Source organism: Mustela erminea, chromosome 16, assembly GCF_009829155.1.
Source record: "Mustela erminea isolate mMusErm1 chromosome 16, mMusErm1.Pri, whole genome shotgun sequence".
In the NCBI taxonomy this organism is placed as follows: Eukaryota; Metazoa; Chordata; class Mammalia; order Carnivora; family Mustelidae; genus Mustela; species Mustela erminea.
The window spans coordinates 24,861,069-24,888,324 of record NC_045629.1 but is presented as its reverse complement, the minus strand read 5'-3'; the positions used below and the strand labels follow the sequence as shown (position 1 = coordinate 24,888,324).

At 38.2% G+C, this 27,256-nt stretch overlaps 1 protein-coding gene across 1 annotated transcript in view; it reads right to left on the bottom strand.

The window, feature by feature from the left end:
* The window catches only part of KCNB2 (potassium voltage-gated channel subfamily B member 2), a 404,699-nt gene that overhangs the window by 263,961 nt on the left and 113,482 nt on the right, over window positions 1-27,256 (bottom strand). The gene's annotated exons all lie outside the window — the stretch shown is intronic.

Here is a 27,256-nt window from a genome sequence, read left to right as displayed (position 1 = left end):
CAAAACCAAAAGTTTCTGCACAGCGAAGAATAACTTCTTAACTTTAAAATGTTTAATTCTCTGAGACAACCTTTCTAGGTAGATACCATCAGAGTCATTCACAGAAGAGAAAATTAAGGGTAAGAAAAATTTAATTAACTTGCCCCATAGCCATAAGAGATGTGCTTTAGGACTCATTCATCTGACTGAATAGCCTTTGACCTTATTGGTATGATACAACACCATGCTAGTTCTTTCTGAAGAGGTGGGCAGCCCAGACGTCTGACCAACCATGCAACATATCGGATGAACTTCCTAATTAATAGTTATTTCTACTTAATATTTTCATTATGGTAAAATATATCTGACATACAATCTACCATTTTAATCATTTTAGGTGTATCACCTAAAATGATTATATGTTAAAATTATATCATAAAATGGTATATTCAGTGGCCTCAGGTACATTCACCATGTTGTGAAACCATCACAACCATTCATCTCCAGAACTTTATTGTCATCCCAAACTCTATACCCATTAAACAACAACTCGCAATTCAGCACTTCTCCCAGATGCTGGTAATCAATAGTCTATTTTTTGTTTCTATGAATTTGATTATTCTATGTACCTAATATAAGTGGAATTACAGAATATTTGTCTTTTTGTGTCTGGGTTATTTTACTTTTCAGAATATGTTCAAGGTTCACTCATTTTGTAGTATGTCAGTATTTCATAGCTTTTTAAGGCTGAATAATATTCCATCATATGCATATTCCACAGTTTGTTTATCCATTCATTTGCCAATGGAATTTGGATTGTTTCCATCAAAAGAATGTACATAATACAGTTATGAATAATACTTCCACAAACACTGGTGTACAAATATCTGTTTGAGTCCTTCCTTTCAATTCTTTGGGGTATATACTCAGAGATGGAATTGCTAGATCATATAGTAGTTTGATGTTAACTTCCTGAGGATCCATCAGCCATACTGTTTTCCGTAATGGCTGCACTATTTTATATTCCCACCAACAGTCCACATTTCTGCACATCCTTGATAACATTTGTTATTTTCTGTTGTTCTAATAATGCTACTACTTTTTAAGTTGCAATGTACTGATCATAGTGTGTATAAGAATTATACGAACATAAAGAATTTTTAATGATCCTAAGATCCCCACTATAAGGAAGAGCAGGAGAGTTGTACTTGAGATTGAGATTTACACTCCTAAAGGCTCAGTGCATTTGAAACAAAAACCCTTCCAGTAAACAGAAGACTTCAGATACTTCAGAGACAGTTGTTATTAAATAAAAAATAAAGCAAGAGACAACATAAACTGATCTTTCATTAAAGATAGTATCAGTGAATAAGCAACAGGCGCAATTATGAGAAAAAATAAACTATCTTAACTAATCAAAACTGCCCAAATCCTTACGGTGCCCCTGCTAGATTTGTCTCTCCAAGAGCAGTGTGCCATTGCTTCAAATTTTATTAAACCACCCATAATTCAAGATATGTTAACATGTTGGTAATTGCTGGAATAAAGAAATAGCCCATGTTAATTTGCTGCTACTGTATAGGAAATGTCTATGCTAATGAGTTTGAGGGAAATGAGGTAGTTCAATATTATCTTTTATGATTCTAAATAAAGATTCCATTATTTTTCTAATTCATTTAGCTCAATTAAAAACAATAATTTTGTAGCTAAATTAGCTTTCCAGAATACCTTTGATTATTCAATGAATACTGGATCCAGCTGCCCTTAGATGCATAAGCAAACAAATAAACAAAGACATAAACAAAAACCCAAAAACTCCACTACAACTTACAGTGCTTGTCACTTTCTTGTTAAGGAATGTATGAGTCTGAGGACTGTCTTAACTCTCATTTTATCAGCCCTCTATTAGCACAACAATACTGTATAACAAACAACCACTGAACCTCAGTGGAGCTGATTAACTCTTCATTTAGCCCATGGGTGTGCAGGGACTGGTTGGTGTGGGGCTTAGCTGAGGAGAGCTGGGCTTGTTTACATGTTTAGGTGTTAACTGACTAAAGGACAGCCACATTCAAACCATATGGGGGACCTGGCCCTATCTTAACCTCCAAGAGGCTTTATTTGGATGTGTTCTTATGATCACGGCAATGAAGTAAGAGAAGAGGAAAAAAAGACAGGCATGTATATTTTCAAGTTTCTGACTGGGGCACACCCATTAACATTATCCTGACCAAGGCAAATCCTCATGGCTAAATTTATAATCAAGAGGTGGTGACATGTACTCCACTTTTTGAAGTGAGAAACTGCAAGGTTATATTGACAAAGAAACTGGATACACAGAGGAAAGAAAAGTGGAGTCATTAGCACTAACAGTCTACCACACTCAGTTTTGTATATTTCAGCTGTGATGGAATTTTTCTTATTATAGATTCTGGGGCTCTTTTTCTCTTTGGCCCAATCACAAGTCCCATAGCAAGTTTCATGCTCGTCTGTAAATAGGCTAATAAGAATTCAACACAGTGTCTAACACAGAGTAGCTGTTCAATAAATGCTGGATGAATGAATTAATGAGAGCATGAAAGGATCTACAGGCTATAGTGTTCAACATGGTAGTGACTTATAACAGTACTAATTAAAATAAAACAAATGTGTGTTTGGTGATTTTCTACATCTATACTTAGTTTTCTATGTTGAGACGATTGCAACCAGTTTATCCAACAAATATGAATTGTGCATCTCTTTTGTGTAAAACACTATGGTAAGAGCTCGGGAATGTGAGTGATACCTCTCTAGTGAAAAAAAATCAATGAAAGTGATTAAAAAAATCAAAGTCCATCCTTATTTAGAATTCCGTAGGATGGACAAAATATCTTTCAGATGAAAATGATCTATAAGGTTTTATTCATCTCTGAAATTCCACAATCTTATTATCTTAGGTACAAACTAATAGAAGGTGGAAAGACATCCAGAATAATAGATGAATCTAAAGGAAAAAAGGTCGTATCCATTGTGACTTCATGGGAGCAGTCACAATTAAGGACTTGGAGGACTTTAAAAACTAGTGGAGAACATGAAGGTGCACAGGTAAATGAGGCTTGGCATAATTAGGGCCAGGCAGTGATCCAATTTAGCCTGAACAAAGGGTAAATGTGGACAACTAGTAGGACATATGCCTGGAAAGACAGGTTGGAGCTACAGTGTTTATGGATTTGAGGAGCAAACTGAAGACTTAGAACTTATTTCTGCAGACATACCTGTTTTAGGAAGATTAATCTGACAGCTCTGTACAGAACTGCCTTATGTAGGGAGAAGAGGTGCACAGATGAGTTCACAGGTTATTAATATTGTCTAGGTGAGGGATAATGAGGATCTGAACTAGAAAGATGGCAGTCAGAGTGGGGAATCTGAAAGAAAGAGGGCTGTAGGTAAGAGCAATAGCCCAGCATCTTGCCCATTAAATCTTTCTTCACAGGAAGCCTGTCAAGTTACATGCCAAGTATATATATCGTACAGTGAATGGCAGTTCTCAAAATCTCCCCAAACCTTCTGTTACAATGCATTTATTCCAAAATCATATTCCAGCAACAACAGAGATCCTTATCCTAGTAATTAGCCTCGAAAGCAACATTAGAGTCAAGAGAAGCTTAAATTGATTTATCACCAAAAACAGTAACCACCCATAAAAGCACTTCATTGGTCCTCACTTTTCTGCAGACAGAACTGCCCCCTGGCTGGTTGAGCACAGTCTAATCTCTTGATAACTAATGAAGTCTTCCAGGCCATCAACACAAGGGAGATAGAATCCAGGCTTCAGAGCCGTAAGCACTTTAGAGATTATCTTGTTCAATCTCCTTATCTTATGAATGAGGCTCAGGGAGTCAAGTGATTCAGCTTAAGAGTGGGAGGACTAAGACCAAAGTCCAACTCTCCTCCCCATGCGCCAAGCTCCAGCTCTCCTCACCACGCTCCTCTGGTGCTTTTTTTTTATGATGCTAATTAGCATGCAGGCATATTCATGTCAGTTCAGAAGTGTAAGTCAATATTCTCAACCAATGGGGTCTTCGCCTCAACTACAAAACATTCGAGGACAGGGAACAGCAGGTGTTATGGTAAGGCTGGTATGGAATAGATCTCTGTGATTAGAAAAGGAGGCTATGTGTATTGACTGCTTTCTGATTCTCCACGACCCTGAGTGACAAGCTAGGAGATTTGAAATCCCTTAAAGTGGAAAATGTGAAATCATGGAATCAAGGAAGATTTTTACAACTGTGCTTTATTTAAAAGTGTCTCAGTCAGTTAGAGAGGAGAAGGGAGTTAGGGGAAATTGGGAGGGGAGGCGAACCATGAGAGACTATGGACTCCGAAAAACAATCTAAGGGTTTTGAAGGTGCGGGGGGTGGGAGGTCGGGGTACCAGGTGGTGGGTATTATAGAGGGCACGGATTGCATGGAGCACTGGCTGTGGTGCAAAAATAATGAATACTGTTATGCTGAAAATAAATAAAAATAAAATAAAATTTAAAAAGTGTCTCAGTCATTTAAGCACCTGCCTTTGGCTCAGGTCATGATCTCAGCATCCTGGGACTGAGTCCCCACATCAGGCTCTCTGCTCAGTGGGGAGTCTGCTTCTCCTTCTTCCTCTGTGCTCTCTCAAATACATAAATAGACTCTGTTTTTAAAAAAGTACTGCATTACCTCAAATTCTTGTACAAAATCTGAATGAAATACATGTCACATAATTTCATTACTATGAAAGAATAAATTTTGTGAAAATTGCCACAGGCAATTAGATTTTTTTTTAAACTTCAAAATTGAGAGAAGTTACTATTTATTATAGTGACATTTCTAAAATTACAAGACTGTGAAACAGAATCTTTGAACGTATTTATCTTTTTTCTCTCTGTGTCAGGTTTCTTTGAACTGAAAAAGGTATGTTTTTATTCAGTAATTTCCATAAGCATTATTAGTTCAGTATTTTAGTTAAATTAAGAACACAATCTTATATATGATTTAAAATCTAACTGAGCTATGATACTTATTTCAAAGTTTCTGACCAGCAATGATTCAGTTAAAATGTAAATGTTGTACACATGCAATTCACAAAAGCAAAGGGAGACATAATCAATGGCTGCAGTGGATCTTGAGCTGTGCTGTTGTTCTGGTAAAAAAAATTATGAAGAAACAAGTAGCTTTCCCTCAGGGCCTACCTCTCTCCCTCTTTCACAGAGTGGGCAGCTTCACAAAGACACACCTGAGAAAATAGAAATAGAAATAGAAATAGAAATAGAATAGAAAAAAGAAATTGCCTGACCAGCCAGATTAGTCTAATGAGTTCAAGAGGTTACACATAGGCTGGCTAGAATATTCTCACATCTGACTGACAGATTAGAATGATTTATAAAATGTTCATTAAAATTACAAATAAAAATCAAGGAGACAAATACACATACAAAAAGAACAACTCCCATGATTCACAAAATGTCTGAGCGATAACCACAGCTCAGACCAGGTGCTTCACATAGGGCAAACATGGAAAGAGATTTCTTTGTGGGTCTTCAAATCTAGCTGGGGAGATGGACAATAAGCAAGTAAATAAACACATGCAAACATAATCATCATTTAGAAATAAGTATTACTAAAGATCTCATGAGGGTTCTGAGGTAAAGAATAATAAAGGAGATGACTGACTTAGGTCTGGTGGTCAGAAAAAACCTCTTTGAAGAGTTATACCTAATGTAAAACCTTAAGGATAAAGATACACCAGGTACAAAAACCTAGAGAAGAAAAGGACATGGCCTGTTCTAGGAATTTCCAGATCATCCATGTAGAAAAGTCTGGTCTTCGGTCATTTCCTCTAAATCCTGATTTGCTTTCCTAAGTCTGTGATAGTTATGTTAATCTGATTTATAACTGGGGCTCTGGGTTATCTGTTATCAGTTGGGCCTCTGAACAAGCTAGATGTTAATTAACTAAGGTCCGTCACATGGGTGCTCCATGCCTAAGTGACTAGTCTCCAGCATCAAGGCTAAAATGAACATGCTCAGTTGGCAATACTCCATATGTTGTCACACACACACACACACCATGGTTCGGAGAATTAAGTGCTATTCACATGACTTCAATGGGGGAGAACAAATGGGAAGTTCAGGGCTGGCTTCTCCCCGACTCTGACTTGAGGCTTTTTTCCTTTGGTAATTTAATCTCTATCTTTTTGCTGCAGTAAACCATCACCATTGAGTACAACAGGTCTTCAGAGTTCTGGGAGTCCCTCTAGTTCTGGGAGTTCCCTCTAGTGAACACTGAAATTGAGAGGGGTCTTGGAATCCCCCAACACAGTCAATGAGAGCAGAGGGTAGTGAATGACAAGGACATAATCATGAGGAATCTCTCATGAGGAGATTATAAAGGTTACAGAGTTTTTATGCTTCATTGGTAACAAGGCTCGACTTAAGGATGTTAAGTAAGAGCATGGTATCTGATTTACATCTTCTGAAGATCTCAATGGCTGCTGCATGGAGAAAGGATTTGAGTGATATAGAGTGGAGGAAGAGACAACAGGCAGCTGTCCAGGAGGGGACTAGTGGTGACTCAGACTTGGCTACAGTGAGGAGGGTGGTGGGGATGAAGAGAAAAAGCAGGTTTAAGATATATAATGGATAAGAAGGATGCAGACTTTGGTAGTGGGCTGTATTTCAAGAGGGATAGAGAAGGCAAATCATAGACTACTACTAGGTTTCTGTCTTAACTGAGTATATGACAGTTTTTTTTTTTCAAGATTTTATTTATTTATTTGACAGACAGAGATCACAAGTTGGCAGAGAGGCAGGCAGAGAGAGAGGAGGAAGCAGGCTCCCGGCCGAGCAGAGAGCCCGATGCGGGGCTTGATTCCAGGACCCTGGGATCATGACCTGAGCCGAAGGCAGAGGCTTTAACCCACTGAGTCACCCAGGCGCCCCAGTATATGACAGTGTTACTAAAATTGGACAAGACTGGAGGAAGGACAGGTATATAGGATAAAGGAAAGGCCAAAACTTTATGTTTAGACAGGTTAAGTTTGAGATGACTGTGAGACATCTAAGTGGAGAGGACCAAAGATATAAATTTGAGAGGTGAAAGCATAGGTAGATGGATGGTATTTAAGGCCACAGAAATGGATGTGGTCACCTAGAGAGAACATATAGAGATAAAAGAGACAGGGTCCAGAACTAATCTGAGTGCCTCTAACATTCAAAGCTCAGAAAGAGGATAAAGAGGCTGACTTATTGTGTATCATGAGCTAACTTAGCTATTGATTGTTGTTTTTTAAACTTCACTCAGCCAATATATAGTACATCATTAGTTTCAGATGTAGAGTTCAATAATTCATCAGTTGCATCTAACACCCAGTGCTCATCACATCACATGCCCTCCTTAATGTCCATCATTCAATTACCCCATCTACCCACCCACCTCCCCTCCAGCAATCCTCACTTTGTTTCCTATAGTTAAGAGTCTCTCATGGTTTTTCTCCCTCCTGATGACTTCCCATTCAGTATTCCCTCCCTTCCCCATGATCCTCTATGCTGCTTCTTATATTTCATATATGAGAGAAACTATATGATAATTGTCTTTCTCTGATTGACTTATTTCACTCAACATAATACCCAGTTCCATCCACATCGATGTAAATGGTAAGATTTCATCCTTTCTGATGGCTGAGTAATAGTCCACTGTGTGTATGTATGTATGTGTATACACACACACACACACACACACCCTTTTTTTTTCTAGAATTTAAAAAAAATTAAATTATTTTTATTAACATATAATGTATTATTTTCCCCAGGGGTACAGGTCTGTGAATTCTCAGGCTTACACATTTCACATCACTCACCATAGCACATACCCTCCCCAACGTCCATAACCCAACCACCTATCCCTACCAACTCTAGCCCCCAGCAACCCTCAGTCTGTTTTGTGAGATTAAGAGTCTCTCATGGTTTGTCTCCCTCCCAATCCCATCTTGTTTCATTTTTTCCTTCCCTACGTCCCAAATCCCCCCCCCCCCCGCCTCTCAAATTCCTCATATCAGAGAGATTATAACATCACATCTTCTTTATCCATTCATCTGTTGATGGACATCTCAGCTCATTCCACAGTTTGGCTATTGTGGATACTGCTGCTATAAACACTGGGGTGTAGGTACCCCTTCAGATCAATATATTTATAACTTTAGGGTAAGTACCTAGTAGTGCAATTGCTGGGGTGTCAATTAGCTCTATTTTTAACTTCTTGTGGAAGCTACATACTGCTTTCCATGGTGGCTATACCAGCTTGCATTCTCACCAACAGTATAAGTGAGTTCCCCTTTCTCCACATCCTTGCCAAAATTCATTGTTTTCTGACTGACTTGTTAATTTTAGCCATTCTGACTGGTGTGAGGTGGTATCTCATTGTGGTTTTGATTTGTATTTCCCTGATGCCGAGTGATGTAGCGCATTTTTCTATGTGTCTGTTGGCCATTTGTATATCTTCTTTGGAGAAATGTCTGTTCATGTCTTCCACCTATTTCCTGACTGGATTATTTGGTTTTTGGATGGTGAATTTGTTAAGTTCTTTATAGATCTTGAATACTAACCCTTTATCTGATATGCCATTTGCAAGTATCTTCTCCCTTTCCATAGGTTGCCTCTTAATTTTGTTGACTGTTTCCTTTGCTGTGCAGAAGCTTTTTATCTTGATGAAGTCCCAAAAGTTCATTTTTACTTTTTTTTTCCTTGTGTTTGGAAATGTGTCCAGCAAGAAGTTGCCAAAGCCAAGGCCAAAGAGGATGCTGCCTCTGTTCTCCTCTAGGATTTTGATGGATTCCTGTCTCACATTTAGGTCTTTCATCCATTTTGAGTTTATCTTTGGGTATAGTATAAGAAAATGGTCTAGTTTCATTCTTTTACATGTGGCTGTCCAATTTTCCCAATACCATCTGTTGAAGTGACTATCTTTTTTCCATTGGATAATCTTCCCTGCTTTGTTGAAGATTAGTTGACCATAGAGTTGAGGGTCCATTTCTGGATTCTCTATTCTGTTCCATTCATCCATCTGTTTTTTAAAACAGCTTTGGAAGAACAGGTATTAGTTCTTCCTTTAGTGTTTGGTAGAATTTCCCTGGGAAGCCATCTGGCTACAGACTCATGTTTATTGGGAGATTTTTGATTACAGCTTCAATTTCCTTGCTGGTTATGGGTCTGTACAGGTTTTCTATTTATTCCTGTTTCAGTTTTGGTAGTTTATAAGTTTCTGGGAATGCATCCATTTCTTCCAGATTGCCTCATTTGTGGGCATATAGTTGCTCATAATATGTTCTTAAAGCTGTATTTCCTTGGTGTTGGTCATGATCTCTCCTGTTTCATTCATGATTTTATTAATTTGGGTCCTTTCTCTTTTCTTCTTGGTAAGTATAGCTAGGCATTTGTGGATCTTATTAATTCTTTCAAAGAACCAGCTTCAGGTTTCATTGGTCTGTTCTACTGTCCTTTTGGTTTCTCTTTCATTGACTTCTGCTCTAATCTTTATTATTTCTCTTCTCCTGCTGGGTTTAGGTTTTATTTGCTGTTCTCTCTCCAGCTCCTTTACATGTATTTGGCACTTTTCTAATTTTCTGAGAAAGGCTTGTATTGCTATGTACTTCCCTCTTAGGACTGCCTTTGCTGTATCAAAGGTTTTAAACAGTAGTGTTTTCATTTTCATTTGTTTCCCTGATTTTTTTTTTAATTCTTCTTTAAGTTCCTGGTTGACCCATTTATTTTTGAGTACAATAGTCTTTAACCTCTAACTATTTGAGCTCTTTCCAAATTTCTTCTTGTGATTGAGTTCAAGTTTCAAAGCACTGTGGTCTGAAAATATGCAGGGAATAATCCCAGTCTTTTGGTACAAATTGAGACCTGATTTGTGACTCAGTATGTGATCTATTCTGGAGAATGTTCCATGTGCACTTGAGAAGAATGTGTATTTTTTTGCTTTAGGATGGAACACTCTGTATATATTTGTGAAGTCCATCTGGTTCAGTGTGTCATTCAAAGCCCTTGTTTTCTTGTTGATCTTATGCTTAGATGATCTGCCCATTGAGTTGAGTGGGATGTTAAAGTCCCCTGCTATTATTGTATTATCAACGTGTTCCTTTAATTTGGTTATTAATTGGTTTATATAATTGGCTGTTCCCAAGTTAGGAGCATAAATACTTATCATTGTTAGATCTTCTTGATGGATAGACCCTTTAGTTATGATACGGTATCCCTCTTCATCCCTTATTATAGTATTTGGTTTAAAAACTAATTTGTCTGATATGAGGATTGCTACCTCAGCTTCTTTCTGATGTCCATTAGTATGATAAATAGTTCTCCACCCCCTCACTTTCAATCTGGAGGTGTCTTTGTTTCTAAAATGAGTCTCTTATAGACAGCATATGGATGGATCTTTCTTTTTTATCCAATCTGATAACCTGCATCTTTTGATTAGAATATTTAGCCCATTTATATTCAGAGTAATAATTGAAAAATATGAATTTAGTGTGATTGCATTACCTGTAAAGTCCCTGTTTCTTTCTGGTCTATGTTACTTTTGGGCTCTGTCACCATTTACAGGATCCCCTTTATTTCTTGCAAGGCTGTTTAGTGGTCACAAATTCTTTTAGTTTCTGTTTATTCTGAAAGCTCTTTATCTCTCCTTCCATTCTGAGTAAGAGCCTTGCTGGATAAAGTATTCTTGGTTGCATGCTCTTCTCATTTAGTATCCTGAATATATCATGCCAGTTCCTTCTGGCTTGCCGGGTCTCTGTGCATAGGTTTGCTGCCAGTCTAGTATTCCTGCCTTTGTATGTTAAAGACCTCTTGTCCCGAGGTGCTTTCAGGATTTTCTCTTTATCTCTGAAATTTACAAGCTTAATTATTGTATGTCAGGATGTTGATCCATTTTTATTGATTTTTGAGGGAGATTCTCTGTGCCTCCTGGACTGGAATGCCTGTTTCCTTCCCCAGATTAGGCAAGTTCTCAGCTATGATTTGCTAAATATACCTCCCATCCCTCTTTCTCTCTCTTTCTTCTTCCTCTGGAACCTCAATAATTCTAATATTGTTTCACTTTATGGTATCACTGATTTCTTAAAGTCTCCCATCATGGTCTATTAATTGTTTTTCTCTCTTTTCCTCAGCTTCCTTTCTTTCCATCATTTTGTTGTTCTATATCACTGACTCTCTCTTGTCATTTATCCTAACTGTTAGTACATCCATTTAAGACTGCATCTAAGCTTACACATTTTTAATTCTGGCCTGATTAGATTTTATTTCTGCACTAAGAGATTCTCTAGTGTCTTTTATGCTTTTTTTCCAAGCCCAGCTAGTAACTTTATAATTATGATTCTAGGTCTGACATTTTACTTATACCCATATTGATTAGATCAATGGTAGAGAGTATTCCCTCTGATTCTTTCTTTTGTTGTGAATTTCTCCTTCTGGTCATTTTGTCCAAAGAGAACAGATGAACAAGAGAACAAAATCAAAAATACCAACCACAATAGCAGTGAAATACACTAGACAACTCCAAAGAGGTCAGCCTCCCTCCCCAAAAAGGAAAAAAGTATAGAAAAGAGAATAATATTGCAGGTGGACAAACAGCGTGATTCACTTGGTCCCAGGTGTATTTTTTGTTTTTGTTTTTGTTTTTTTCTTATTTGTTCAGTTAGCCAGCATATAGTATATCATAATGGTCTGTTTGTTAGAAGACACTAAATCCCAAAATTGTAAAGAAAGAAAAACTTATATATATACAAAAATAAAATTGAATAGAGTGATAGGAAGTTGAAAATGAATATATCTATAAAATATAAGTGCAAAAATAAAAATTAAAAAAAGACTTAAAAATGAGTTGATAAAATAAGAAACCAATTGAAAGGGAAAAAAAAGGAAAAAAGAAAAAGAAAATTTTAAACTGAGATTACAGACTCAGGACAAAATACCTTGAATTCTATATACTATTTTCCCCAAGCACAGAAATTTTTCAGTTTTGTATGCTCCACAAACTTGGTATTCATCTGATGTTCCTGCTGGTCTTCTGGGGAAGGGGTCTGTTGCACTGAATTTCAGATGTCTTTGCCAGGGTGGAGTTGTACCATCTCTTGCCATAGGGCTGGGCTCAGTTAAGCTACTTCAGATTGCACTATGTGGCTTTTGCTCCCTGAAGACTTTGTGCCACTTACAAAAAGTGGTCACCCTTCTATTTGCAGAATTGTAGCAATTCTTTTCTTAGCTCTCAGGTTTAATTCACAGGTATTCAGAATGATTTGATAGATATCTAGCTGAATTCAAGGGACCAGATGAAACACGGGTGCCCTAGTCTTCTGCCATCTTCCCTCTACTACCTCTATTTTTTTATTTTTAAGTGGACTCCACATCAAGCACAGAGTTCAATGTGGGGCCTGAACTCACAAAATTGAAATCAAGACTTGACCTGAGACCAAGAGTCAGATGTTCAACTGACTGAGCCACCCAGGAGCCCACCCACCCCTGCAATTTTTAACAACTGCAAAACATGACGTAGAGAATTCCGATAATTTAAGTATCTCAGTTACTCTCTCATTTTCTCTCTCTCTCTCTCTCTCTCTCTGTGTGTGTGTGTCTGTCTCTGTTTTCTACCACCTTTTCCCCACAAATACACAATTAGATGAAAGTATCAGAATCCAAACATCTGGTTTCAAAACCTATGTTCTTTTTTGTTCTATTCCAATGTCATAAATAGAAAGGAAAACAAGAAGCAAAAACAACAAAATAAACAACAAAACAGTCAAGGATTAAAAGGATTTCTAGTAGTCATAATTTCTAGGGTCAGGAAAAATACACACAAAAAAGTTATCAGTAAAGCAAGAAGTCTTTTTTCTTCTTATTTAAAAGTCACCTATGAAAATATAAAATTATCTACATCTCAGACAAGTAACTGAATAAAGCATAACACCATAAGATATTTCTCTGTAACCTTACCTTTTTTTATAAAAATTTGTTTATTTGAGAGAGACAAAGAGAGTGTGAATGCATACAGACATGAGCAGGAGTGGGGGGAAGGGCAGAGGGAGAAACAGACTTCCCACTGAGCAGATGGCCCAACTCGGAGCTCCATTCCAGGGTCCAGGGATCATGACCTGAGCCAAAGGCAAATATTTAACCAACTGAGCCATCCAGGCACTCTATTTCCCCAACCTTTCATTCAGAATTCAATCCAAGCTTTTTATTTCCTCATCTATAAAATCAAGATCATGGTAAGAAAATTACACTTGAAAATGTACTCAAAAGTGCTGTGGCAAAGTGTTATAGATATTGGTCATCATTATTCTTTTATGGTCTTTAGAGAATGGAAAAACCACATTTTCTTTACGTGGATGATATATGGATTAAATTGAGAGGTCCTGTTTTTAAGCAGCAGAAAGAGATATGAGAAAGGGATCCAAAATGTAATCTTTTAGTATAGGGGGACAGTATCAGGTATGTGCTACTAGAAAGAAAATAAGGTCTGCCAGAAGCATCTGCATAACAACTTTTCTTTGTATTAAACATATTATTATTGTCACTGTTTGTAAAAAAAAAAAAAAAGGAAGTGGAAGATGTTCATAGGCAGGTTTTTGGTTTTTTTTTTCCTTTTAAGTCATCTTGAGGGGCACCTGGGCGGCTCAGTGAGTTGAGCTTTGACTCCTGGTTTCAGCTCAGGTTATGATCTCAGGGTTATGAGATCAAGCCCCACATCAGGCTCCACACTCAGTGGGGAGTCTGCTTGAGGATTCTCTCTCTGCTTCTTACTCTGCCCCTCCTCCTACTCTGTCTTTCTTTCTCTCCCCTTCTCAAGTAAATAAATAAATCTGTTTTTTGTTTTTTTGTTTTTAAGTTATCTTGAAAAGGAACACACCTTTTTGGTTTTAGGTCACCAATAAACAAATAAATAAATAAATAAAGGAGAGACTATCAGGAAGGGATAAGGGATGCCCAACCACCTCCATGTGGACACAGGGAGCCAGTTCCCTTTCTCTCAGAGTGCACACAACTCCACCCTTCTTATTTGCTGCAATAACCAGTTTATTTTCACAGTACGCAGCTGGTTAGGAGGGGAGAGTTTTACTGTGTTTAATGATTAGCTTGATGGGAGGCAACTAGTCTCTTTTGGCTGGGTCTACAGTTGCTTTTTTAGTTGAATAAAACATAATCATCTGGATGGAACTAAGTATTTGGCTGGGACAAACTCAATATCACAGTTTATAAATACCCATAAAAGTAAGAATGATTTAAGAGCAAATCTACCTATGTTAGTTTCCACAATAGTAAATGTGACTGAATTCGAGAATATCCATTGAGTACTTGGTGCCAGGGCACTTAGGTTGTAGGATATAATATAATAGTAACTAAGAGATTCCCCCCAAATAATCTGATGACCTGCCTATATAATGTTTTTATAATGTTGATTAAAAATCTGTATTTAGAAATTCCACATCTATGTTTTCTTGCATAAATACGACTTACACCTTCAGCTTTTTAAAGATTTTATTTGCTTGGAAAGAGAGAGAGTGCATGTGATCTGGGGGGATGGGGAGCAGAGGGAAAGGGAGAGAGAGATATAGAATCTCAAGAAGAGGGTAAAACCTGATGTGGGGCTTGATCTCACAAGCCTAAGATCATGACCAAAAGTCAGACACTCAATCAACAGAGCAACTCAGGTGTCCCAATACTTTCAGCTCTTTAAATGGTGATATGAAGGACAAGCAACAGGGATTTTACAGGGTTGCTCTGTTCTTTTCGTTAGCCTATTCCCCTAGTATTTCCCCTATTTCAATGAATGACAATTCCAATCATCCCAGTTGCTCCAGCTAAAAGCCTGTAGACATCATTGTCTTCTCTCAGAGCTGCTTCTCTCACCAGTGTCTACTCACATCTCACCATCTCCCCTGCAACTACTGTGGTCCTTTTGTTTGGATGATCATAATCAACACAGGATAGGCCTCCTCTGTCTTACTTTTCCCCTTCCTCTTATTCTCAGCATAGCAACTCCAGGCATCATATTCAAAAGTGAACCAGTTCGTGGCAACTCATTATTTTTGTCACTACCCTCTAATGGCTTCCCAGCTCAGAGTGAATGCCAGTCCTAGGTTCTTCCAGATTTGTTTCCTTGTGTGTGCTCCTGGAATCCTCATTTGCCCTCTCCCTTGGTTCTCAGCACATCAGCCTCCCTGACCTGTGTGATAACCCCTGAACACTGAAGTCACTCTCCTCCTTCAGGTTTTTGTCCTTATTCCTCTGCCTATGCTAACTGGTTTGCTCCCACACCCTTCCCTGCCCACCCTGCTTCACTCTAATCCCCCCAAATTCTGAAACAATTTCCCTACACTATTTTTTTTTCTTTTTACCATAGAAATTATCATTTTCTAACATAGTATGATTTTGCTTATTTATTTTATCTAATTTTCTCTACTGGAAATCTGTGGCTGGTGGGGAGGGATTTTTGTTTTCCTTAATGCTATATCTCCAGTACCCAGAGCAGTGTCTGGCACCTAGAAGGTATGCAGTAAAGATTTGTTGCATGAATGAATGTTAGAATGAGAAGGATGATTTTTATATTGCAAATACAGAAGGGTAGTCTATCCTTTGGAATAACAGATTATATAGACAACATCTCTGTGATACAAAAACTTTTTGTGTGATACAGGCCGCATTTTGTGTTGACTCTCAGAAAATAAGACCATCAACCAAACCAGAGATGATGGAAAGTGCTAGAGCTTTAGGTGGGAGGAGTGATAGGCATTTGGAGATACCACCTCCCTAGTGTGTTTACGGCCATCTTATGGTCAAGCACAGAAATAAAGAATGCTCATTTGACCTCAGATTAACCTCTAGCACAGAATGCAGGAGGATTCTTTCTCCTTGTAAGGAAGGAAGGAAGAGATCCTTTACCTAATCTACCTAATCTCTGGGCCAGCCCTACGCAGAATCCCTGGTGGAGACATCATCTGGGAGGAAGCTGCAGAGTAAAATAGGAGGCAAAGCTGAGACAGGGTGGAAGAGACAGCCTCTGGAAAGAGAGAGGTCAGCAAGTTTCATTCTTATCTCCTGGGAACTTCTAGCTTTGAAAGCCCAGGTGAGTCATAGATTTCCTGTAATGAAAACAAACTCTCCTTTTTACCTTAACCTAAATCAGAAAACTGGAACATATATATAAAAGAAACTAAAATAACCCAACTTTTGCATTCAAAGAGAATTTCATTTCAGGCAGGGCCTCATCTAAAGCACCAAAAAGGAGGCTCATTTATTTATAGAAAGAAAATTATAAGAAGACACTGATGTTGTATTGACAAATGTACAAACTATAGTTGTTTTTTGGGAGCTATACCTTAACATGTTTAAGGTCTTTGTTTACCAAACCAAAAAAAAAAAAAAAAAGCAGAAATATGAAAGCTAATGTTTTATCAGTATAAAACTCACCCTTTCTGGGTGCTCTACCCTTCACCTCTCTTTACTCCATCCATCTTCTAGCAAAATCTTTTTTTTTAAAAAGATTTTATTTATTTATTTGACAGAGAGAGAGAGAGAGATCACAAGTAGGCAGAAAGGCAGGCAGAGAGAGGGGGAAGCAGGCTCCCCACTGAGCAGAGAGCCTGATATGGGGCTCGATTCCAGGACCCTGAGATCAGAACCTGAGCCAAAGGCAGAGGCTTAACCCACTGAGCCACCCAGGCAACCCTTCTAGCAATATCTTAATCTTACCACAGTCCACCTCATCTCATGTTTCCCTCTCAGATATCTCCGGGGACTTTTCATTGTTTAAAACAGTGGTTGGTGAGACTTTTATATTTAAGCAACAGAATCCTTTCTTAAAAATAAGTGTTATGTCAAAATGTAATACAGATAAAGTGGAAATGCTCTACTTTAAGTAGGGTAGGGATAGAAAACCCAGAAACCAATTGACTGGTTCTTAAACTCACTTCCACCACCACCCACCAACACAAACACATATTCAGAAATATTCAGGCTCATGGAGCCATTCCCAAGACCGTGGCCTGAAAAATGAAATAGATTCCCCCCCCAACTCTGTTATGCAAGATATTCCACAAATGATGACCCTAAATTGCCTTTCCATTATTCTCCATTTCAATATCCAATAGGTATCCCATGTTAAACCAGAGCATCCTTCTTGGGCACTTGGAATATTTCCTCACTTTTGTTCTGCCATGTCTCATATTATAAAAAAACTGGGATTGGGATCAAGTGCCTCCTAGTTTGTGTGAACCTTATGCAGGTTGTAGAACCTCTACAAGCCTTTGTTAATCCATCTACCAGAGCTGAAAACCGAAGTCCCTACTGCATAACATCATTATAAGCAAACCCATGAAAAGCAATTAGCACCTGGACGGTGGAAGTGTCCCATCAGTGTTGGTTATCACCTCATGTCCAAAATGCCTACATGTTGGAGAGGAGCTCAGGTGGCTGAGCACTCCTGCCACTTCAGGGAGAACTGTAATATCCTCTAAGATGGTCATTCTGAACCATCTGAAGACTGAAGACTTCCATGTCACCAAACAGAAAGAGTCTGAAAAGTGTGTGTTCTTCGCTCACAGTTGGTGGTCCGTTCTTGGAATGTGTGAACTGTGAAAATCCCACTTATTTCTTCCTTAGTTTTATTGATCAAATGAGTGAAAAGACCCCAAATCCTCTTGCAACCATCCTCATGCTAGATGCAGACTAAGGAAGGCCTGAGAGTAGTTTTCTATGACTCCTGTGGGCAGAATGAGGGCTCGAGAGCCACAGAATAAAGCAAATGAGGAATGCTAGCTAGTTGGGAGTCTTTCAAATCCTCCCCAGCAAGGTGTGCAAGGGGTGACACTGAATGGGTTATGGGGTAACACTGTTGCCCTTAGTTCTAAGATAGTCAGGTCTGGCTCCAAGACATCATCTGTCTCATCTAGTAGCCTTAGTTCATAGTCCCCAGCATCACATAAGGTTATCATTATCTACATATTTCATGATGAGAGGAAGGTTGGGAGGAAGTGACCTCTCTATCTTACTTCTGCTGGGCATCCGTGCTAGTTGTCCGTCAAGGGTTTGGTATTAGGACGAATGCTCACTACTATTCTCTGCAGTCTGCTGTGGTCCTGGAAAGCTGAGTCAAGTCAGCAGTGGCCTCGGAAGCCATGGTGGACCCATAGATAGTCCTGATGCTCTGCACTGGATCAGCCCTGGAGATGCTGTGCCAGGAAATACCAGTGCTGCTAGGACCCTTAGACCAGGCTCAGAGTCCCACAATTGCCAGGGAAGTGGTGATATTGATTCTCACGGTAGGATTTTTAAGCATCAAAAATCCACTCTGTGCAAGCAAAATAAAGAACTCCTGGCTACCAGAATTTCTGCCCTTCAGGAGAGATGACATCAAATTCTTGGGAAGCTTAGCCTCACTGAAAAAGAAAGGCAAGAGCTGGAGCACCCAGCTCTTTACTTAGGTTTAAAAGGCCTTCAGGAAGGGAAATTTAAAAACGTTTAGAAAAGCTGAGCTGATGCCTAACATTACAAGAAAGAGTCAATCCTTAGAAGATGCCATCAACAAACATCCAATTTCAGGTAGCTGCCACTAAAACAGCTTTCAAAACACATCAGAAAAATAAAGAACAACTTCATACAGCACTAAAAGAAGTTTTCGATGAAAATTCTACTTCTCAAGAAGTATAAGCTGCTTTCATAAGAGGCTAAGGTATGAAAGCAAGAGTGAATGAACTTATCAGAATAAAGTAGCAGAAAACGCTCAAGTGTCTATGGGACAACTTTAAATGACAAAGAGAGTCAAATGAAGCCTCTGGATGACCTCTTGCTAAAAAAAGAGAAACTGGGTTGCTGTTCCTGAAGAAGCAATATGGTGGGTAGAAACCTGGAATTGGAAAAAAGAATGCACCAGAAAAAGGAGACCTCCTGAAAATGGAAAATCAAACCAGTTCTGAAGAAACTGATTGACAGGTCTGATTCAAGTACATATTTAAGAAAGAAATTTAGATTAAATTAACTGAAGAAAATAAAATACCAATGAACTGAAAGGTATTAGATGTCTGCACACAGAGAAGGCCTCCCTGCAGTTAGAAAAACCACTGCAGGAAGTCCAGGGCACCTGGGTGGCTCAGTCAGTTAAGTGTCTGCCTTCAGCTCAGGTCATGATCTCAGGGTCCTGGGATGGAGTCCCGCATTGAGCTTTCTGCTCAGTGGCCAGTCTATTTCTCCCTCTGTGACCTCGCTCACTTTCATTCTCTCAAATAAATAAATAAAATCTAAGGGAAAAAAAGAAGAAGAAGAAAATCTGCAGGAAGTCCAGGAACAACTTTAGGTCCTTTTTGAACTACGTTAAATAAAAAGTGAATTTTTGCCAAATAATCAATGGAAAGCAGAGGTGAATCTTTTCAAAGCTGATATCAGATCATCCGTGCATGTCAAGGGTTGGACATCTCTAAAATCCAAGCCAAATTCTTTCAGAAAATTCTGAATGAATCACAAATTCTTATCAAAGCCAGTTTATCGCTCATGAAAGAAAAGTTCATGTTTAAGAGCCTTATTGGCTGAAAGAAATCTCCATAACACAAGGAGAGACAAGGCATACATCAGAAAAAAAATTACTGTGAAAGAATTTAAACATTTTGAAACGTATACTTATGTCCTCCTTTTTGTTGGAAACAGGGTATTGCAAAGGGCACCAGGGAATCCTCTGGAAGACCAGACCCCCATGAAAGAAAATTGTGATGGTGGAGGATTGAGTTCCAGCATCCTATATGAACCAGATGCCATTCTACTGGGGGCCAGAACCTTTGGGGCAAAGTCCCTCTATGAGGCCACCTCCATCCTTATATAGGAGATCTTCCATGAGAGCATGCCAGAACCTTTCCTCGGGCTTTTTGCATTGGCACTTGGGACCTTATTTTGATTCAACTCTCCCACCTGAATAAGAAGCCACAAATCACAGTGCTGGTTCTCCATCTCATGGTCCCCCAGGTCAGATGTTACCCTGGAGTTCCCAAGAAAAGAACCCCCTTTCCCTCTCTTATTCTTGAAAGTAAGGACACAATCTCCCTAGGAATTCTCTCCTGCCACTGAGGGGCTTCCCTGGCTCAGAACATCCTCTTCTGGCAACAAAAGGTATCTCTACACTAAGCCCTAAATTTGGTCTTCCTCCACACAACCCAAAAGCAGAAGCGAGTCACCTTCCAAGTTGATCCTACCTTGATAAGAAGCTTCCTTTAGAAGGTCCAAAACCAGAGCAAGAAGCTTTCTGCCCCACCCTCAGACAAAAACAATTTGATGTTTTCTCCATTAACTATTCTGCCACTAAGTGATTATGGCTCAAATGGAAGCCTGATAGAATTATAATTCTTTGGATAATATATAATTGTAGATTACTGAAATGTGGATCTTGTAAGTTAGTTATATCTTTGTAATTCTATGTATAAATACCCTAATCACAATATTTTTATTGTTGTTAAGTCCATTAAGATCATCCAGGAACACAGCAAAAGAATTTTATGTCTCCTAATAGAATTTTTATTTTGGTTTTATTATTATTATGTAATAATTATACAATATTTCAAATGGAAACTTGATAGGACTGTCATTCTTAACTGAAAATGGGGATCTTATTAATAACTGGTTTATACCTTATGCCTCACATCTCTTCTATTGACACAGAAACTTTTTTGTTTTTCTTCTAAAGTAATTTTTAATTTCTTCTCATTTAGTTTCAGCTATAGTTAACTGATTATACAAATTTCTCAATGGAAGTTAAATACAATTCTTAGGGGAATATCTTATAAATGTAGTTTAAAAGTAATTTTCATGGATAAATGGTTCCTTTTCTTTTTCTCCTAAGTAATTTCGGGATAAAATTTCCAGTTGTTGCTGCTTAATGGGTTCTCCATAACGTGAACAGTAGTTAGGAGCTTTACATGAATAATCTTGCAAGCTAAGATATTTGAAACTCAAAGTTTATTTCTGTGTAACCAGTGCTGAATTAATCAAGATTAATATATTTTAAGTATATAAATTTTGATTTAAAAATACTCTCCATCTTTAAAATTTTATATTTAACGTTTCCCTTTCTAGGAATTTGCTTTTGATCCTTTTTTATGATTTCTCCCTATAAGCTCTCAGTATTTTGTACTACCCTAATTGTATACTACTTTGCAACATCCTTGTTTAATGGTCCACTATTCTTATGGACTACAATTTTCGTGTGTGTGAGAGCATGTAGTATGCTTCAATCGCTATGTGTTGTACTCTAACTAGTGTATGTTTTAAACACAAGAACATTAGAGATGGTCAATAAATATTCATAAAATTGAATTAAAATCACTTTACTTTAAATATAGTGAATTTCAAAACATACTGAGCATTTTCTACCATAGTACAACAGAGCCTGGGGTCAGCAATCACTTAGAGGCCAGGGGTTGTATCCTACATATGCTTATACAAACAGACCATTAGCTTTTCTATCTCAGGCAACAACAACTCCTCCTTTCCCTTCAGACATCCCCACAATGAGAAAGAGAATTGCTAGTCTTAAGCTGGATTTGGTGAGAAAGTACAAAGGTGATCAAGGAAACCTATGACTTTTGCTGAAAAATAGCTTCCATAGTACATGAGCTCCTGCTTCTACAGGGGAGAATTACTTACAAATACAAAGAGCAGCCTCCTTTTATTCCTTAATATGAAACCTCTTGCTAATACAATGTGAAGGCTTTAAGCTATAATGCTTAGAAAAGGCCCAAACTGTGAAATTCTAAGGTTCTCATTATAGGGTTTTTTTTTTTTTTTTAATTTGCCAGACAGAGATCACAAGTAGGCAGAGAGGCAGGCAGAGAGAGGATGGGGGAAGCAGGCTCCCTGCTGAACAGAGAGCCCAATGCAGGGCTTCATCCCAGGACCCTAAGATCATGACCTTAGCCAAAGGCAGAGGCTTTAACCCACTGAGCCACCCAGGCACCCCAGGTTCTCATTATAGTTAACCTGACTATATTGAACATTTCTTATATAATAAAACAATCCTAGAAAGTTTATCTAGATATTGAAAGATAATATATGTGTACAATTTGGATGAGTTAACATTACAGTGAAAGCCTTCACTTTTGCATTTCCTGGCTTTTGTTTGCCATTATTATTATTCATGACTTGAGTGTTGACAGCCAATTCAGCATTACATAAGCCATAGAGTAAGCATGGTTTCCGCCTTGGGGCTTATTGAATGAATTAGACAGGAAAAATATTTCATATTAAGACTCTACACTCTAGATATAGCTCTCAAAGGTAAAAGTTTCTTTAAGACATTGTCCTTTCCTTTCTTTACCCCTTTTAACCTTCTGTCTTCATTTGTACACTCTTTCATGTGGAGGAGATCAATGAAACAATGAAAGAAGATGTTAATTTTCCTAAAATATAGTTAGTCTGGTGTCTCAGTGGTACAACACTGACAGTACAGGGGTGAAGTGGAAAGGAGAACATGACTCTAACAATTACATTTCAACTCATTTGTACTTTGACACATGCTGGTTCTTCTGCCCATCATGCCTGTCCTCTCTGATCTCCTGCTCAGAAGGCTCTTCCACTGAGAAGCATTCGTTGACCTCTCCCAGGCCATGCCTATTGAAATCGTTGTCTCTCACTTGACCATGCGCTCTGTGAGGGTGAGAAGTATGACTTATTCATCTTTGTATCACCAGTATCTAGCACTGAGTGCTCTGCACCTCTAGGAAGTGCATGAATGAAATAAAAAACCAGAAAGGACTAAGTTTGAAGTAGCAATATCTATCCTGTCTTTCAGAATGATATGACTGGTGAAATTTCCACTCTTCTACTCAAAGTCTTAACCATAATTATGAGTACTTTCTGACCCCATCAATAACCTTGAAAATAGCTTACCAACCAGCGAACGCCTAAATGTATCATCATCAAAATGTCTGTTGCTCGATTATCTTTCCTTTATGGGCAGCCTATTATTGGTTTACAGGTACTCTATGTACTTTGGAAATCAGCAGTTTTCCAGGACATGGCAATCTTTCTTCTTCATTCACTAATCCTAACATTTCCTGAATCTTTTCATCTAATTAATACTAAAGGTTTTGCTTGATAATAATTTGTTCTAAATCTCGTTTTTTTCTCCTTCTGAAACTCCTATTATACAGACAGTGAATTTCTCGCTCTGTCTTCCATATCTTTGGCCTTTTCTCTCAGAGTTTTCCCTGCTTATCTCTCAGCTCCATGGGAGGATTATTCAAGTTAGTATTCTTATTCACTAGTCATTGTTTTAACTATCCATTCTGATGTTTAGTGTCTTTTTATTTAATATTTCTTTTTAAAGCAAGTGGTTAAAGAACTTGGAAAAGCAATTAATGATATAGAGTCTAAATTATTAACAAACCCACATACCTATTACTTTATACTTGAATGGCCAATAGAAATTTTGAACAAATATTTCCAAGAAAAATATAAAGCCTTTAAATAGCACTCCTTTTTATTTTGTATTGGGTATCAGAATCCAATTCATTCACTAAGTACTGATTACTTATCTCAGAGTTTGTATCTTGTACTCTTCTAGATGTTGTGGGGGTGCCCAAAATACATAGCTTTGCTTTGAGGTAGCTGATAATTTTTAATGTTTAAGTTTTATACTAACATGTAAGATATGTATGATTTGGGAAGCGTGAGATATGCCTCATGATGATACACGTTTGCAGAGACTGGAGCATAAAGTGGCCCTAGTGAAGCATCTAGATTTGCTGACTTTGGATTTGCTGTCAGCAGAAGACATCTGAACCCCAAATTAGAGCTCAGGTGGAGTTCTGGGCTTGCAAGAACTCTGGCTGAGTGATTTCATTTTATCTGTCTGTGAAATAGAGAGCATGATACTGAACTAATTAGGTAATTATGAAAATTAAACAAGGTGGCACACTCTTCAAAGTAATTTGTGATCTAAGAAGTGCATTCTGTAATCTTATCTTAATAGAATTCCCTCTTCCTTTTTTAACCACACAAATTATTCTAAATTAGAAACAGGAAAAAAAAAAAAAGAACCCAGATATCTTCCTTTTCAGAGTATTAACCCTAAGACAAAATTTAATTTCTCTGCTTAGAAATAACTCTTTATAATGTAAATCAATAAATATATTCTATAAGCCAAACACATACGTCATATACACGTAGTTCTCCTTAAGGGTCCAGATAGTACAGATTTTAGGCTTTACAGGCCATATGGTCTCTGTCATGACTACTCAACTCTGCTGTTATAGCACAAAAGCACCCACAGATAGCATGTAAACATATGGGCATGGCTGTGCTCCAATGAAACTTAAAAAAAAAAGAAAAAAAGCAGGTGGTATACCAGATGTGGTCAGTGGGACATAATTTAGGACTCCTACAGTGGGACATAATTTAGGACTCCTACTTTAGGTAATACTGAAATGAAGACAAACTCCCTGACCTCATAAAGCTTACATGTTAGTGGGGACAATAATCAATAAACAAACAATATATGATAAAATGGCAGATGGTATTAAAGTTTCATGAAGAAAAGTAGAAACAGAGTAAGAGAATCAGTAGCAATGAGTGGGGAATGGAGAAGCTATTGTAGATGAAATTATAGGGAATTACCACTTGAGATGAAACTGGGATAAAACCAAGGAACAGTGTCATGTTTACAAGTGAACAGAAATTCTAGGAAAAAACCTATAGAAAAAAGAATTATTATATTGTGCAATGAGCTGAATAGTGGCTCTCCAAAAGACACAATGATCAGGAGCCTTAGAAATATGACTTTACTTAGAATGAGAGTCTTTGCAAATGAAATTTAGTTAAAAATCTTGAGATGAGACTATCCTGATCACAGTGGGCCCTCAACCCAATGACAAGTCCTTATTAGAGAAGAAAAGTGGAAACAAAGAGAAAAGAGGGCAAAGGCATGAAGACAGAGGCAGAGACAAGAGTTACAAAGCTATAAGCTAAGGAATCCCAGATTGCCAACATCCCCCAGAAGCTAGGATTCTCCCTCACTGCCTCCAGAAAGGATCAACCTTGCTAACATCTTGATTTTGTGTTTCTTGTCTTCACAACTGTGAAAGAATACATTTTTATCTTAAGCCACCCAGTTTCTGGTAATTTAAGACAGCTCTAGGAAACTAATGCAAATGGAAATATGCTTGGTATGTTCTGGGAACAACAAAACCAGTAGAACTAGAGCCATGAGAGCAGAACCAAAAAGGTAATCTGGGTAGATACCTAAAAAATTTAGTGGTGACCTGATAAAGGCACTGCCAATCAGAACATATGCCATTTGTTACAGCCTGGCAATACACACTGATACATCTTCAACCAGCGAGGTCAGAGAAAAGACTGCAGAGGTAGGCAGAGGCCCGATCTTACTGGGATGTACACACCATGGAATGGAGTTTGGATTTTACTTTGAGTGTACATGGAAGCCATTGCAAGGTTCTGAGTAGGGAAGGAACACGATTTGATGCCTGATTTTATAAAGATCATTCTAAATGCTCTGTGGAAAAAAGGACTGTAGCAGTAGGGCAAGAGAGGAAGTTGGACAGTAGGTAGCTCTAACGGTAATCGAGGCATCAGATGATGGCTGCCTTATTCAGGGTTGCTATACAATCCAGCAGATTTCGCATAGCACAATCCCAGAGGTGCCATTCACAGTACGAACACTGTATATTTTTCAGATGGCTCATATATTTGTTAATACAGCTTTTCAGCAGATACACTGTGATGTGTCTTCTTTGCAGAAAAACAGTACAGAATAGCAATATTCCAAAAGATGGTATGTCTTGAGAAAGGCATACATTTTAGAAATCTGCAGAAGACCTAATGATGCTCAGGCTACTGGTGAGAAGGTACTGAGAAGAAGTCAAATTCAAAGTAGACTACAGAGGTAGAATTGATGGACTTGCTATCGCTGGGAGCGAGAATGAAAGAAAAATCAAGGACAACACATTACTTTCTCAATCTGAGCCACTGGGTGACATAATTTACCAAGATGGGGCAAACGGGGTGATGCTTATCTGGTGTGGGGGTGTTTGCGTGTGGTGGGAATGGACTCTAGCGCTCTAGAGTTGCTTCTTCCTGTTACTCTTGAAATGCCTGCTGAACATTCAAGTAGAGAAATCTAGTAGACAGCTGCATACACTAAATTGGGGGTTAATTTCTGCGAAGCTCTTTTCCAGTATTATTGTATCTTCAAATAATGTAATAAATTGATGTCACATTTCCTCCTAATAGTGTAAGGTTGACTGGATAAACTGGATGGATATCGAGTGCCCAAAGATGAAAAAAAAAAAAAAAAAAAAAGGCATTTTTTAAAAGGTGCTTGGAATTGACTATGATTATCTGGTAAAATTTACGGTGGATGAACCACATCTGGGCCTCTAGCCAAGTCACTGCTGAGCCTTTTATCACTGGTTTGTGTGGCTCAGCACTGCCTTCATTGACTTGGGGGGGGGGCAGAAAGTCTCTGTGGATGTTAATGTTAAGTAATCTTTAACAGTAGGAGTTTAATGAGTTGTTTTAGTGTTGGATGGTAAGTACTTCAAATCCATAATTCTACTTCACACTGCCTTTGTTATCCAACACCATCTGAACTGAAATGCAACTTTTGAAAGAATTCCCAAGAGCAAATTGTTTATTATTCCTTTGCCCGAAGAGCCTCCCTCGGCCCATACCAAAAAATTATTTATGGGACACCTGGGTGGCTCAGTTGGTTAATTAAGCGTCTGTGTTCGGCTCAGGTCATGATCCCAGCATCCTAGGATCAAGTCCCACATCAGGCTCCCTGCTCAGCAGGGAGTTTGCTTCTCCCTCTGCCTGCTGTTCCCTCTGCTTGTGCTCTCTCTCTCTCTCTCTCTCTGACAAATAAATAAATAAAATCTTTAAAAAAATTTACTTATGGGAGAAAATGACTTCCATCAGTTATAGGTCATACTGGATATTAACAGAAAGACAGAATTGTTAACAAATGATTCTTATAATACTTGTAGAAAATGAAATGACACATAACTATGTCTCTTAAGTAAATTCTAAACATGTTCAGATGGAAAGAAAAGCATTAAGCTTGTGCTTTGTTTTTCCTTCATTCCCTATATTCTCTTCACCAGAGTTTTCTCAATGAATGCTGCAGAGCACAGGAAAAGGCATTTTTTCCCAATGCTTCCCACAGGCTTGTGACACAGTAATTCTAGGGTTTGGAAAATTAATGTCAGTTTT